Here is a 14,837-nt window from a genome sequence, read left to right as displayed (position 1 = left end):
AAGTTTTTATGATGTTAAAATGTGTGTGCAAGTTATGACCTCTTATATATTATGTTTTGTTATTAATTAAAAATTGTCTCGTATATCACAGAAAAATTGAAATATCGTGAAAAATCCATTGTACAAGCACAGATTATGTTCTAAATTTTAAGTTTGATTATAATAATTAGTGTTTGAAAACTGTGTATGTTTCGAATGGGATAAGAGAGAAAAAACAAATATTTCGTTGAATCTTCATAAATTTTCCACTGGTGATCATGATTAAAACACAGTGATATATGTTTATGCGTGCGGTCACTTATGTAAAAACACCACTTTAGCCGGATAGTCTTCTTTCCGGTCCGCCCAGACTTCCAGGGCTCGTATGCCAACGGCGGCTGCGGGTAACATGCGATGTCTAACCGTAAACCACAGTCTTCTCAGTTCGGGACTTTTCATTTTCTTCCACACCGTGAACTCTACTAAACATTTTCCATCCGGTCCACAGACGCCATCGACAACGATGGACATCTTGAACGTACCGGCACATCCAGGCGTTGCTACCAGACCATACCGTTCACAGCCTTTCTGATCATTCGCACCACAGGCTGCTACGCGTCCCGTATCCGCGATCGACTTTTGGTTTTTATCGTGTGGCTTATTACCAACTCTTCCACATATCGCTTCTGTTAACAATACAAAAACATTGACGGTATTATTAACGCTGATATATTTAGATTATGTAGTATGTGTCGTATACCGCGGTAAAACAGCTTTTACGGACCTGTGATATAGTATAATAATAGTTTACTTTTTCGAGACCATACAATATAATTAATTAATTTCAAATGATGTATGTGCAGTGTGTCCGGAAAGTACAAATTGGAAACATCAACAGAGCTTACAAACTCTCGACGCGCGATGCCGTTGTTTATTTCATGTTTTACTTGTTTTAGAATGATTCGGAACGAAATAAATGTTATACTATTATAGTGTTCCCGTGGGAAATGTGATATAGTATCTGTAAGCGTGATGTCCCGTGTATAATACAATGATTTATAAAACACATAATTTACAATATTATTTCATGGAATCGTTTTAAACTTCGCAATCGTTTTATAATTGAACAGTCGACAGCCGGCTGCGCAATACTTATTAGTTATTACTAACGCACTATAATATTTCAACGAGACTTATGTTTACACTATTGAATATATAATATTATTATTTACGACGTCCAGCGAAAACTTTTGTCCCGAAAATATCATTTTAATTGCTCGTGGATTTTCATCCGGATGATATTATAATAATCAGTTTACGAGACGAACTTTTTACTAAGTTTTATTTCCGCGGACGTTGAAATAGTTTCGTGTTATTAGAAACTTTAAATCGCTCGCTTGATAATTATACATGGAATTTGAAAGTCCTACGAGGAGGAAGTGGTTGAGTACTGTTTTCAATAGATATACAGCAGTGATGAAATACAATTAATATTTGAAATATGGTATTTTGTACACTGAACGAATATAAAATTATACGCGCCGACTGCCGAAACGTATTTGTCAAGTCAGCGGTCGGACGTTCGGCTGTAAAAATAGAACGGAAAAGTGTCGAAAAAGGTTCATCATATATTTTAATATGCAATCGGGTTTTCAAAAACTGCGGACCGGAATGACCTTTTTTGCCATTGGTAATAATAAATAGTGTCAGAAGGACTGAAAGATTATATTGCACCGCACAGCAAAGGAAGCCGTATACAGCTACGGGTTGCACCTAAATCATGCCATACCAATTCCGTTTTCCAAAAAAAAAAAAATTGCGATAATAGATTTCAAAAGCTACTTTAGTATACTATATTACACCTTTATTTTTGGCAAAACCAATTTAATACAGAGATATATCGAAGAAAGCTGCAGGCTGCAGGTTACATATTATATATGTTATATATATAATATGATGATAGTGGCCATTTGTACGTTTTGAAATATTTTCACTATTCCACAATATGAGTTATTTTCGTTGTGATACCAGAAATATTAAGGGAATTAGACGCACAAAGTTGATTTCGTGAACACTGAAAAAAATAAAAAAATTTACACGGGGTTTATGGCTCCATATAATAACGTCAGTAGTTCACAGCACCTATATGTTGTAAAAATTCGTACAATTTAGTTTGGAATATTGTGCAATTCCAATAAATTTTAACAAAAAAAAATATATTCATTAATGTATTTATTTTATTGTACATAATATAGGTGTAACCTCAAGTGCATTTCCACGAAACTATTATAATATTACTGCTTGCAGCTGTGAATAACAAATTATTTAGTAATAGTATAGTTTGTATCAAAATAAATAATTGATATGAAATCATAAAATACCGAACAGACACGATCGAAAATTTGTACCAAAACGATAATAATACGTTGATACTACGAAATATCATTATATTATAGCCACAAAATAATGTAACAACGCATTTAATTTACGTTAAATAATCGACAATTTACTTATACATAAAATGTTGTCAGACCGACAACGAATGGGACGTCAAATCATAATAGTATATTATTATCTAAAACATTTCGCAGAGTGTAATAATTTCAAGTATTCCGTTTGTAAGTGCGATGCTCCGTGTAAGTTCCACCCACTCGTTCGCTTGCATCGTATACTATATTACTTATTATGTTAAATATATAGCGTTATGTTTGTGAAAATTATTAGTTCCTTAATCGATACATAATAGCATGCAAAACGGACGTTGTGCGCATCCGATTGGATATGCGATTCGATTCGAGGGGCTTTTGGATTGATAATAATATAATTTGTATATCGAGTTCGTCGAGATGATCGTCCCACAGACGAGATAAAAAACAGGACAACTACTTCCGTCACGCGTCATTTTGAAGTGGTGTCGCTCACAATGTCCGTTCCGAAAAGTAAAAAAAAACGTCGTTCGAATCGATAGTACGATCTGTGTACGGGCTATCTCTAGTCCAATATACGAATCGACCGGAGATCGTCATCGATGCGACGTCCGCTCACGTTAGCCCATAGTGGATATCATTAAATATAATAATTGTTCTGCTATTATATAATTATTGCTATTTATTAACCGAGTAAAATGCGAGAATAAGCTCTTATAATGTAAATACGATAATTTACCTTGGTTATAATTTAACCGTAATTTTCCATAAACTTTATACCAAGCAAAACATAACAAAAAACTTCTATCTCCTGCTGTTTACAAACTAAATAAGGTTTACTCGAGTCTGTGTTTTTTTTTTCATCCTACACCGAAAACCATTTTATAAAGAAAAATATTTACAACAAAATAAGAAGTTGTTTTTAAAGTTGTACTGCAGAAAATATAAAACAATATCACGAGCGTTGTTTTAAATGTATATTTTACGTAGTATATTATAATATTGTGTGCAACAACATAAATACCCCAGAGGTCTTTGAGGATGTATGTATGTAATTAACTTATCAAAAATACGAGAAAAAATAGTACGATGGCATAATATAATACATTAATACACACAAAGTGGTACGACCACAATATTAATAGTATATAATATTATATAAATTATATCATAATATATTCATAACTTGTCGTATATCGCATTATATTCACATAAAACGTGTACTATAAACTATATAATGTAATAAATAATAATAGTACAATGTTATTATTACACAACTATTAATCAACCCGATTATTGTGTTCACTCGGTTTAGACAAAGTTAGATAACGTAAAATAGTAAAATCTCAAAACATAATCACGATAACGAATTTTTTAATACACTTTAACTATTGGTAATAGCAATCAAAAAACTATTTACCTAACTCAAATTTTTATTTGTCAAGGTACCTTATCGAGTTGCAAAATTTATCGGCTAAAATTATTTTTTTTTACCAAATGAGTCACGATAGTAACCGAAACTATAGAAAATCAAATATGTTTCTCGATAACTACTAGACAATTTTGATTATTTTATCTTATCGAACCACCTGTACTCAGATAAGGATTTTCAAGAGAATGTGTTGGATTGTAAGGACCTAATATAAAAGTATGTACGATTAAAAAAAATCTGTCATCATCGTCAAAAGTCTCAAAAAATCAGTTGACCGGTAAAAACGTTGACATTCTTATAGTTTTCCGGTATAAATTAATAGAACTTTCGTGTCACACAGAAGTACTAATTATAATATAATACTGGTTAAGTCAGTTGACGTCATGGAGTGGTGTATAGTCCGTCTCTTCGAGGTCCGCTCCAGCGACATATTATTATCATTGTTGACATCCCACTGTATCCGTCGCTCGCATCTTTTTCTACGATTCGCCTCTTTAGTGGACGATCGTGAGGAAACCATGGAGGTGGTAGGGGTCACTTGGTCGTCGATGCAGTGACCTTGGAACTTGTTTCCGCTCATTTTTACCCGTATGTTATGGCGATATAATAACCGACATAACCAATAAAAATAAAAATTAAAAACGGTTACAACAACATAAAAAAAGTGATACATGGTGGCTACGACGGGTTGCTCGTGTTGTCGTGGAGACACCGTCGTTGCCATCGTCTGCAAAGATATAGGTAATAATATCATAACTAAGTGTAAACAGTATATTATTTACTAGAAGTGATCTGAAATGCAAGCTAATTGGTGCAGCAGAGATTAATTATCGGAAAAATTCGACAGATCAAAAATTCTACTATACTCGTATATATATTATGTCCTATACAGCAAATACCATAATATTACAGAAACGCGTGTACAGAAAATCTAACCATCACCATAGTTGTTTTGAAATATAAATTCAAAAGTATAGTATATATATATATACTTATTATTAATAAGACATATAGAAACTTTTTAGCCGTCGTTTTCGTTGAAGAACTTCTATATACGCATCACGATTTAACAGACCCGATTTCGTTATAATATAGCAGACATTTGCATAGCACACATCAGTGTTCACTGTAAAATTGCGTTATACGTATTGTTGATTTTGTAGTCAAACGGTTCATAATGAATGACAATCGATATTACTTTTATGCGTAAAGACTAGTTAAAATATCGAGTATAGAGCAATAACAAAGTTTCTAATATATAAACTACAAAGTTAATGTATTTTATACTTTTTTCCGCAGTTCATTAAATATGCAGCGATGAGACATTATATATGCGTGAAAGGTTGCAAAGATTTTAGTCAATGTGACGTAATTATATGTTTTTAGAGTTTATATAGATTGTACATTGTTATGGCGTTAAAAATAAAATGTACCAAAAAAAAAAAACGTAATTAACTGTAGAAAATTATAGTTAAAAGTATAAAATTCTGTTAAGGAGAAAGTCGAGTGGTCGGGTTAAGTTCAACGTTATAGTAAATACCATAATCGCACGACCGAATGAAAAGAAAAAAACAAATTAAAATAAAAGGTCAATAGTTATTATCGTGTTTAATGACCATCGGGCATCATCATCATCTACTTTGTAGTCGTCATGAGTCTATGAGTACCGCGTTCCATCAAGGTCTCGTGTTCTAAGAGCTAAAAAGACAATAAACAATAAAGGTCATATATATATATATATATACGACAGACGACGCGCCGTCGAGCTAATATAATGATTACGTGGCCGGCGTATAGAACTGAAACGCACAGCCTCTTCTTTTGAAATATGATCTTCTGCATTATATATATTATATAATATTTATACTGCGCTGGTCGCGTGTACACATAAAACGTCAAATACAACTGGTGGCGGGGTAAGGGGGCTAAAGTCTCCGGACCGTGCACGGCTAGTATATGAGTAAATATCGTTGTACAATGGTACGTATTATATTGAGTAGGTACACACGAGAGAAGTTTTTGGGGTAACATTCGTGGCCGAGTGCATAGTACCAGTTATTATGGTAGGCCGAGATGCGCCCGAGTCTTTCATCCCACACGGTACGATATGTATGATATTATGTGTATAATATAAATCGACGAGACGTGGTCCTTATAATAGTAATAACGGTGTAACGGCGTGGGGCGAAGTCACGACTGTTTTTTTTTTTTTTTTTTTTACAATGCGATGCATTAAGTGCCTATATAGATATTATATTACTTATTAGTTTACTATACACTCGATACGGGCATTGACTTTATGGGTTTTTAGCCGTGCGGTATGCAATTATTTAATTTAATTGGCCAATGGCATAGGTTAAAACAATCGTGATCATCGTTTTTAGTGCACGTTTATAAGTATATATATATATATATATATATATATATATATATTATGTGCGTGTGTGCGTGTGTATATTTTAATACAGCGCATTATAAATGTATATAATGTATACATTCTATTACGTTAATATATATTTTAACAATATTTTCCGGATGTGTCACCGGAAAAAGATCGTATTTTTAGTTTTCTTCATGAATTCCGCCAATTTTTCAAATATTTTCGGTCAAAAAGTTTTAAGTCAACTCATCCGATGATTTTCAGATGCCAAAAATAGAGAAGGAGAAAAGTTGAAGAGACTTTATAAAAAACCATAATTCTGAAACCAGAAAAAATAACACCTTTACCAAATACACCAGTACTAGGTCAATACTGAAAGTCTAATACTAAAAAAGCATTATCATTCCAGGCACACGCCAATATAAATACCGTCAATTTTAGTTGCCTGCAGTATTGGTCAGTACTGACACGGTACTGCGCCTGTTGAGAATTTCTGATTTGAACTGATTGCGCTGTATGAAGTTTCATCTTCAAAATATCGTGTTTGATTATACCTACAATTATACTTATGTATAATGTATATAATATGTATGAGTATGTTCAAAGACTGATGAAAAAATAATATTAATTTATAATTTAATAAATATTATTATAATATATAGCTACTTGATATTATAACTTCATGACTTAGATATTATCATAAAAAAAATCTTTCAACTATATTAGAATGAAATGAATGAAACGGAAAAATGTGCAGTACTTATACACCGATATCGAATAATACATTTGTTTATATTTTATTTTATATTTTTTCCTATAGGTACTTATTAAAATTTATAATATACCAATACAAATATTAATATTATGTAAATAATAGCATTTAATTATACCAAATTTATATTTATTTATTGAAATAACATTAAATTGGTATTTAGCTTAAATTTTATTTTGCTCCCCTCTCCCTTAAACTGTCACCTATAAGCACCCATGGACTTAACGTAAATCAATAATACAATATGCATGATGGAATTGAGCTGAAACTATAAATGGGTGTAAAAATATGTTAGATTATAGGTAGGTACGTAGTGGTACGTTTAAATTAAGTATTACAATGTATCTGTTAGGTATTAGTTTTATGAATATTTAATGGAAAATTTCAGTGGATTTTATAGTTATTGTAAGTGGATAATACAAGTTAGTCTTACCGTCATAAACTTTAGGTCTTAACACATTTTTTGACCACAGTAGACGTTTTGAATTAAATAATAATATTTAAATAATAACCGTGTAATAAAATTGCACTAATTAAAAATATTACACAATTTTTCAAGAGTCATAAGCAACGCTACGCTACTGAAAATTGGATAGCGTTTTTTAAATAATTTATCTATACTTAATCGCGTATTATATTATGGTAGTCAAATATAGATTATTTCATTGATAAACGAATCCATTGAAAAATAATTTATAGTGTATTATGTAGGCTGGACACAATAACGTACTTGGATTAGAAGTTCATATATCATTATGTAGGTATAAAATATTATATACCTAGTTACAATTATTATACTATTGAATTATATAGGTATAATTATTAATTATTATTATTATATTACTGTACATATCGGGAACAATGTAACTCAGACAATGATATTTCGTCTAATAATTGCTGTTATTGTTATTTATTTCCGATTTCCGACATGCTATATAGTTACAATAAAATCATAAGTTCCCGACAAAAGAAGACTTTTTCGTTATGATAAAAAGAAATAATAATAATAATAATAATACGGTCTAGTGGATCAATAATTATTCGCGTACAACATCGCACAATGACCTACACAGCGTCAGAAAACATGTATTTATATTCGATGCGTATATGGTCTACTGCGGTCTACTTAGAGTATAGTGTTGCTCCAGAAACCCGATAGAATAATAATAAAGACACCATGTGCCGTGATATTTAGTCGTAATCGTAAAAAAATAATTAAACAAAATCTGCTGTCGGAATTTTACTGACATATTACATAATATTATGCGTATATATTATAATGTATGACTGATTAAATAAAATCCGAAAGAGAAATATTATATTCTGACACAGAAACTAATTCGTAAGATTACCTTTGGATGAGAATTAATCTATCAATACCTTTAAGAAAGATTTACGGGCGTCGAATTATATGAGTATGGGATATTAACTGAAGAAAAAAATATTTGAGAAGTACGGCGATTTTTACTTGATCATATTTCATATAATTTTAATAATTATTTAAAATATTGACTGTATGACCGACTTTGCTTGTGAAAAAATGAACAAAAATAAAAAGCGTCGCTAATAAATGTATCCTGGCTTTAATACACCTCAATCCATGGGCGAATCGACATCTGCGTGTATCTCGCTTTGTGCACTAATTTTACCAAGGCGAGGCAATCAGCCCATATCAGATTGGATGTATTATAGCATTTGGTAAATTTTTGAACGTAATCTAAACTACAGCAACTACACTCTGTAAACTTTTCTGATATCTCTAAAAAAACAATCTTTGAAACTTTTGTTAAAATCAGTTATGTATTTTTTAAGTCTATAAGCTATACAGAGATATAAGGTTAGCATTTCTTTCTGTGGTATAATATATAAATAATATTATTTTTTATTTAAAAAATATGCTATAGTAATGCTTGGTAGTTTAGTTAGTCTATAAAAATTTGTATTTTTAAATTTAATTTCTATACTACTGGCGGTCTTATATTTAAACAAAAAATTATTCGATTTTCCTAAGCTAAAACGAAATTCTTGTATGAGCCACTCCATAGCATCCTAAAAGGTTTGATAAAACGAAGCAAAGAATATATTTATATACCTTTTATCGACTTTGGTCTAGTGCAGTTCTGAAGTTAGGGGTTTAAAAAATAAAATTAGTACTTTCATAGACATCAAAACATACTTTTTGTTAGATATTTTAATAAATTCCAAAATTTGATTACCTATCGGAATTGGCAGAAATATTTATTTTCAATTTGCTTATTATTATTACTACTTTTTTTTTGATGGAAACTAATTTTGAATTCTTAAAGAATAGCTTTTTGTTGTTAGGACGCATTGTATACTATATTTTAAAGATCCTATCGCTATTTCATTAGAATATTGTATAATATATGATAATATAGTGGAATGATCCAACGTACACGCATCACGCTGCAGTAGCAAAAGCGAAGTCGTGTGTGAGTTATCGTATTATCGGATCACATTTTTCTGTGGTGGACAATGTTATTAATCTAATAAAGTAATAATCATAGTGAAATCATAACGCCATACGGTGTATCTATATGATAATAACAATAATATTCTCATGTTATAATATTATAGCGTCGTTTGAAAAAAATAAAAATGTACCAAAAACACAACGTGTGAAACTTACAAAAAATTTACTGATCTGAAAAAACCCGAACGCGGCATCACTCATGACGTGTGCTCGCTCGTATACATATCGTGTACATGGAAAATTCAATTGTACAATAATGCACCGCAGTATAGGTACACACATGTACGCTTTACAATACGTATCATAGCTTTATCGACCGTGCGCTGGATTACGACGCGAAAAAATCTCAACACACATTCCAATAATATAATATACAATATAATATTATTGCGGACACGTTGTTGTTTGATTTCCCCAAAACATGACACGACGAGTCGTATAATGCAATGTATCATGCGAAAAACGAGCCGTCGTTGTATGGCTGCCAGTCTATATAATTTTCTAAACATACGTGTCGGTCGTTTTATGGCTGAATGCTATATAATATGGGTCGATTCATCGATTGGTTTTGAGAAAAAAAAATCGTGTATTTCGACGTACGAGGAAACGGTAATGCACTGCCGGAAAAGAAAATTTTTTACGAAAATTCTTTGTCTTTGCCTTGCCTGTGGCAAATTTTGACTTTATATATAATATTATATCATTATAGCATAAGCTTATTGTTTTTTTGAATGTATCTTTTCGGAAACAGGTAATAATAAATAAACGACATGACGTGTACTCCGACAAACTATGAATCGTATTTTTTCTGAGTAAAATGTTATGTATATATATATATATCATTATTTTATATTTTTAGACAAAAATAAAACACCGAAGCGTTATATTATACTATAATAGTATGTGTAGTGACTACGCGCGTTACATATCGACATTTCCGGTCTAGATCCTGATTCAACACGTCGTCGTATAGTAGAAAAACAATCGACGAATATTCACGCGCGGCGGTGACGTGTTTTTTTTTCCAATCGCTTAGCACGATATTGTTGCAAACCTACGCAGAGTTGCGGGAAATGTCGTGGCCACGGGTCAGCGGACCAAACCCGCCGGAGAAAATAGTCACCGACGACGTGCCATAGAATAAACATATTCGATGTACCTACCGCTCGTAAGTGTGTGTGCGATTTCTTCGGATTGTCGCATAGTATATGCATATCATCGTGGCATAGTCATTATGCGCGCCAAAAGGACACTGTACAGCGAATCTTATCGGCGAAGCGATTTGAACACCATAATAAAATGCGTCGGAGACAAAAATAATTCCTATGCCAAGTACAGCAACTTGTGTGTGTGTAAATACGAGTCGATTCGCTTTGATACAGGCCACTTCCATAGCTATTTGTGATTTCGAAAAATGAATTACAATAACAGTTCGAGCAGTATATGGTTTACGACACCACGTGTTTATGAGGAAATTCAATTTTTATCACTGTGATGTTCAATGATAAACTATATTTGTCACTATGTTATAAAATATACAAACTCAAAGTGATATGTGTTATGACTTCACAAGGATTATATAATTCTTTAAATTTGAACGTATTGAAGTTATAACGTTTTGTAAAAAAAAAAAAAAACAAAGACAGAATTAGACACCTAATTTTTAGTTAATTATTTACTTTAAATTCACTCGGCAATCAAAAAAAGGTCTCAGGTATCACAATATTTGATATTAGTGATTGAAAACGCATCGTGCATCTCAGTTGTTTGAAAACCCATATTTTAAATTATTACGGTCTGTTGGAATAATGAACCGACCGGGTTCTTATTGTATTTAAATTACTACCAACCATTATCAATCGCTACCACCGAATTATTTATACAATTTTAAATATGTAGTAGTATTTTATTTCTCTCTCCTTCAAAAATAAATGAATTTTCGCCATTTATTTAAATTCTGCACGAAAACATTTGGTAAAAAAATAAAATATATAATATAATATATTATTGATATAACGTATATTGCTTACGTCCGTGTCTTAATACATATTTCACGTGGTTATATTAATAAACTTAAAGTTTTTGACCTTGTAGAAACAATGTTTTTTTAATGAGTATTTATTATTTTGAAAATTTTATAGTTAGGCCGTTGCTTATATATATATAAAATATTGTTTCAGAATAATGTAATAAGTTATTGGAAAAATCGTGTTAGGGATTTAAAATGATCATTTAAAATTTTTAATACTGTCCAAACTATTGACTTATACAGTTGAATTTAACAATAATGGATTTAGAGAGTAACATTAATAGTACCATATTTTATTTAAAACTGTTAATATCAAAATAATAAATTATCTTATGGATTAAAATTATGTTTGTTTATTTCTACAGGTTTATCTTTATGTGGACACTAAATTGGCGTGTATGTTAACTTGCAAATCATACCATAAGACAGATGCCAGTTACCTGAAGTATTTACAATATTAGCAGTTTAAATTTCAGTTTACCGCTAAGATATAGTTACCAGGGAGCACGGTTGCTGTGAGAAAATCATCGCGTTCAGCTAAACAGTGCGGGCCGGAATTGTTGGCGTCGCGTAAAAGGAGGGTAGGTAACGTATAAGGTTATCAATGTCAGAATGGTGGTTTTACATGACATGGGTTTAAAATAATATGTTCATCGACAACAGCTACATGTTCGATAGTACTGTGTTCCAGGTAGATAGCCGAGAATCTACCGATCCAATTTCACTTGTACAGAAAATCAGGAGCCATGTGTTTATCGAATAGCTTACCGCGCCCGGAAGTCGTGCACAACGTGTTTTTCAACAATTGTCAAGTGCAACAAGTGTTAAGTCGAATAGCCACTGGCCCGATGTTTAACACATTTTTAACACGTACCCTGAAAATTTTTCGCTGGTCTTCAATACACAAGAATTTTATAGTTATCCCGAGTTATAGTAGTAGCATTATTTCTTTGTACATTTTTTCGAGAACTTTTCATGATAAATTAAATTTTTGATAACTTTGTCCGACTGTGTGTTGTAGTACTTAATAGTAAGGTTTCAACACGTTTATTGGACTAAATTTACTTGTATTAATTCCACCGACCAACACGTCCAAGACTCACAATTATTCTGTTTTTTAATGTTATTAGCTATAAACTATAGTTTTTAGAAATACGTATTTCTAAATATTACAAGTAAAATATATAAGTATTATTAAATACGGAATTTTTTATTTATTTCAGTTGTTTTTAACGAAAAATGTGGTGGTAAAGTTAGAACTGACCAATATAATAATGTATTCATTGAACCAATAACAACAACAAAATAAACTAAATAGAATTTAAATTCTTTATAATGTATTCACTCACGCATAGTTATAATAATGTTATAGATTATATACTGTTATACTGATTCGTATATTATAATAGTTGTTGAGAAGTTTATGATTCGTCGTAAAATTTTGACCCGCTCGTGAATATAATATTGCTATAATGTAATATATTATCATAACTACAACATTTTCCAGCCGACAAATTCAAAACGCTCAGGTCGTCTTAGCGGGGACTTACAAAATATACTGAAGAAGCCGCAAACAATGTAAGGTCAGCTTCAGGCACGCTTATCCGCCAAAGGTTGTCCAAGATTAATCCATTCCTCCCGAGACCTACCGCTTTCCGCGCAGCCCTGTGTTCGCTATATTCAAATACAATTATTGTTTCCTCATACTTTGAGAGTGCATTGGTGATGGCTGGCGATGAGGTTAGAATGGCTAGACACTCAATGTTATTAGCGAGCTGCGGTTGTGTGCACTGTTGAAAATCAAGTTGTTTTCTGCGAATCTGTTGGGAGATGATGGTAAATATTAACCGTCAAAATCCGTTGAAACAACAGCTGTAATAGTAATTAATGAGTTGCGCGTGAATTTTGATCTTTCGACGAAGCGAAATGACAGCGAAATGATGATATTAATGCAAATGAGAAAAATACCGTAAAATAATAATAATAATAATAATAATATGCATATAGCATATTTTGGAAACGTCAAAAGTCTGATTTCTACGGAAGCTTTATTTTTCACGAGGTTATTAGTAAACGGATAATAAACTTTATATAGCCATAATATAACGTCGTCGACATATTATTGATGATAAAAAAAAAATAATAATAATAAAATAAACTACCGACACTAAAAAACTCGTTTCGTGTATAAATCGCGAATTTTTCGCATTCGATCGAAATCATTGTAATAACTATACGTATGCGCATCGTATACCTATATAGTATATTGTAAACCGTTCGTGTAAATAAAAATATATTACAACGTTCGTTACGACAATCGAATTGTTTACATTGGCGAGCTCGAATGATATTATGTGAACCCTGTGAAATGTCGAAATCAATGGTTCATACATATATGTATACACACACACATAATATATACGTCTGTACTCGTTACACACATATATAGAGCGTTACGCTGTGGATAATATAACTGTATAGTGTTTGTGCTATCGAATCACATAAGTCACGTTTAATTGGATTTCGCGGCCAACCCTTGCGCGCGTCCTCCAAATTCATTACACATCACCTGCGGTCCGATTGTGAATTCCACCCGACTATCGCGCATACCTATGTATATGTATATAACGATATATATAACAATATATATCCATACTCCGATTGACCGTTCTACAATCAAGCAAAGGCTTTGTGTATGTACAGAGTGTATCGGGAACATCTAACCACTTTAAATAGCAATTTCATTAATTATATCCGTTTCAGATCCAAACGATATACGCTCTCTGTATAAGCGATATTATCGCCATCGATCGTTACATTCGATGTCTTGCAGAGCATTTATTATTAAGTATATCGTAAATTTACGCTCGCTGCATCTCTAGATACACGTGATTGTAAAAATTTTCTTAGATTTTCGTCTCCGTTCTTGGCATATTTCTTAAATTTTCAGGTATCTAATTTTGTAACTCATCTATGATAATACTATCAACACAATCATGTATGTTGTAATTAAAATAACCGTTGAAAGAAAATTATTTAGGAAAACAAGTCGTTACTATATATATATATATAATATATAATATAAACTATCATAACGAAAACGTTTTTACTAAACGTCCTTCTACGTTCTTTTAAAGTTTATAATTTATTAGTATAAGATATAATTTAGATTATTAAGTCCATAAACAAATCGATTGGTGCGAGTTTTGTGTTCGGAAAGACAAAAGGGAGTTGAGGGTTTTTATAGTATTTTGACACAGAGACAGAGTACATGACGTGTAATAATAATAATAATAATAATATGCTCTCGTCGGTGGTTATTATT

General features: G+C 31.7%; 1 long non-coding RNA gene across 1 annotated transcript in view; it reads left to right on the top strand.

Annotated features, from left to right (window-relative positions):
* Positions 1-12,603, top strand: part of LOC132922140 (uncharacterized) — a 57,015-nt gene extending 44,412 nt beyond the window's left edge. The window contains exons 2-3 of the long non-coding RNA XR_009660988.1: positions 11,878-12,097; positions 12,208-12,603. This is a non-coding gene — a long non-coding RNA (uncharacterized LOC132922140). The remainder of the gene's footprint in view (positions 1-11,877; positions 12,098-12,207) is intronic.
* Positions 12,604-14,837: the final 2,234 nt, after the last annotated feature.

This window comes from Rhopalosiphum padi, chromosome 2, assembly GCF_020882245.1.
Source record: "Rhopalosiphum padi isolate XX-2018 chromosome 2, ASM2088224v1, whole genome shotgun sequence".
Classification (NCBI taxonomy): Eukaryota; Metazoa; Arthropoda; class Insecta; order Hemiptera; family Aphididae; genus Rhopalosiphum; species Rhopalosiphum padi.
Note: the sequence above shows the minus strand (reverse complement) of the source record. Positions and strands in the feature narration are given on the sequence as shown.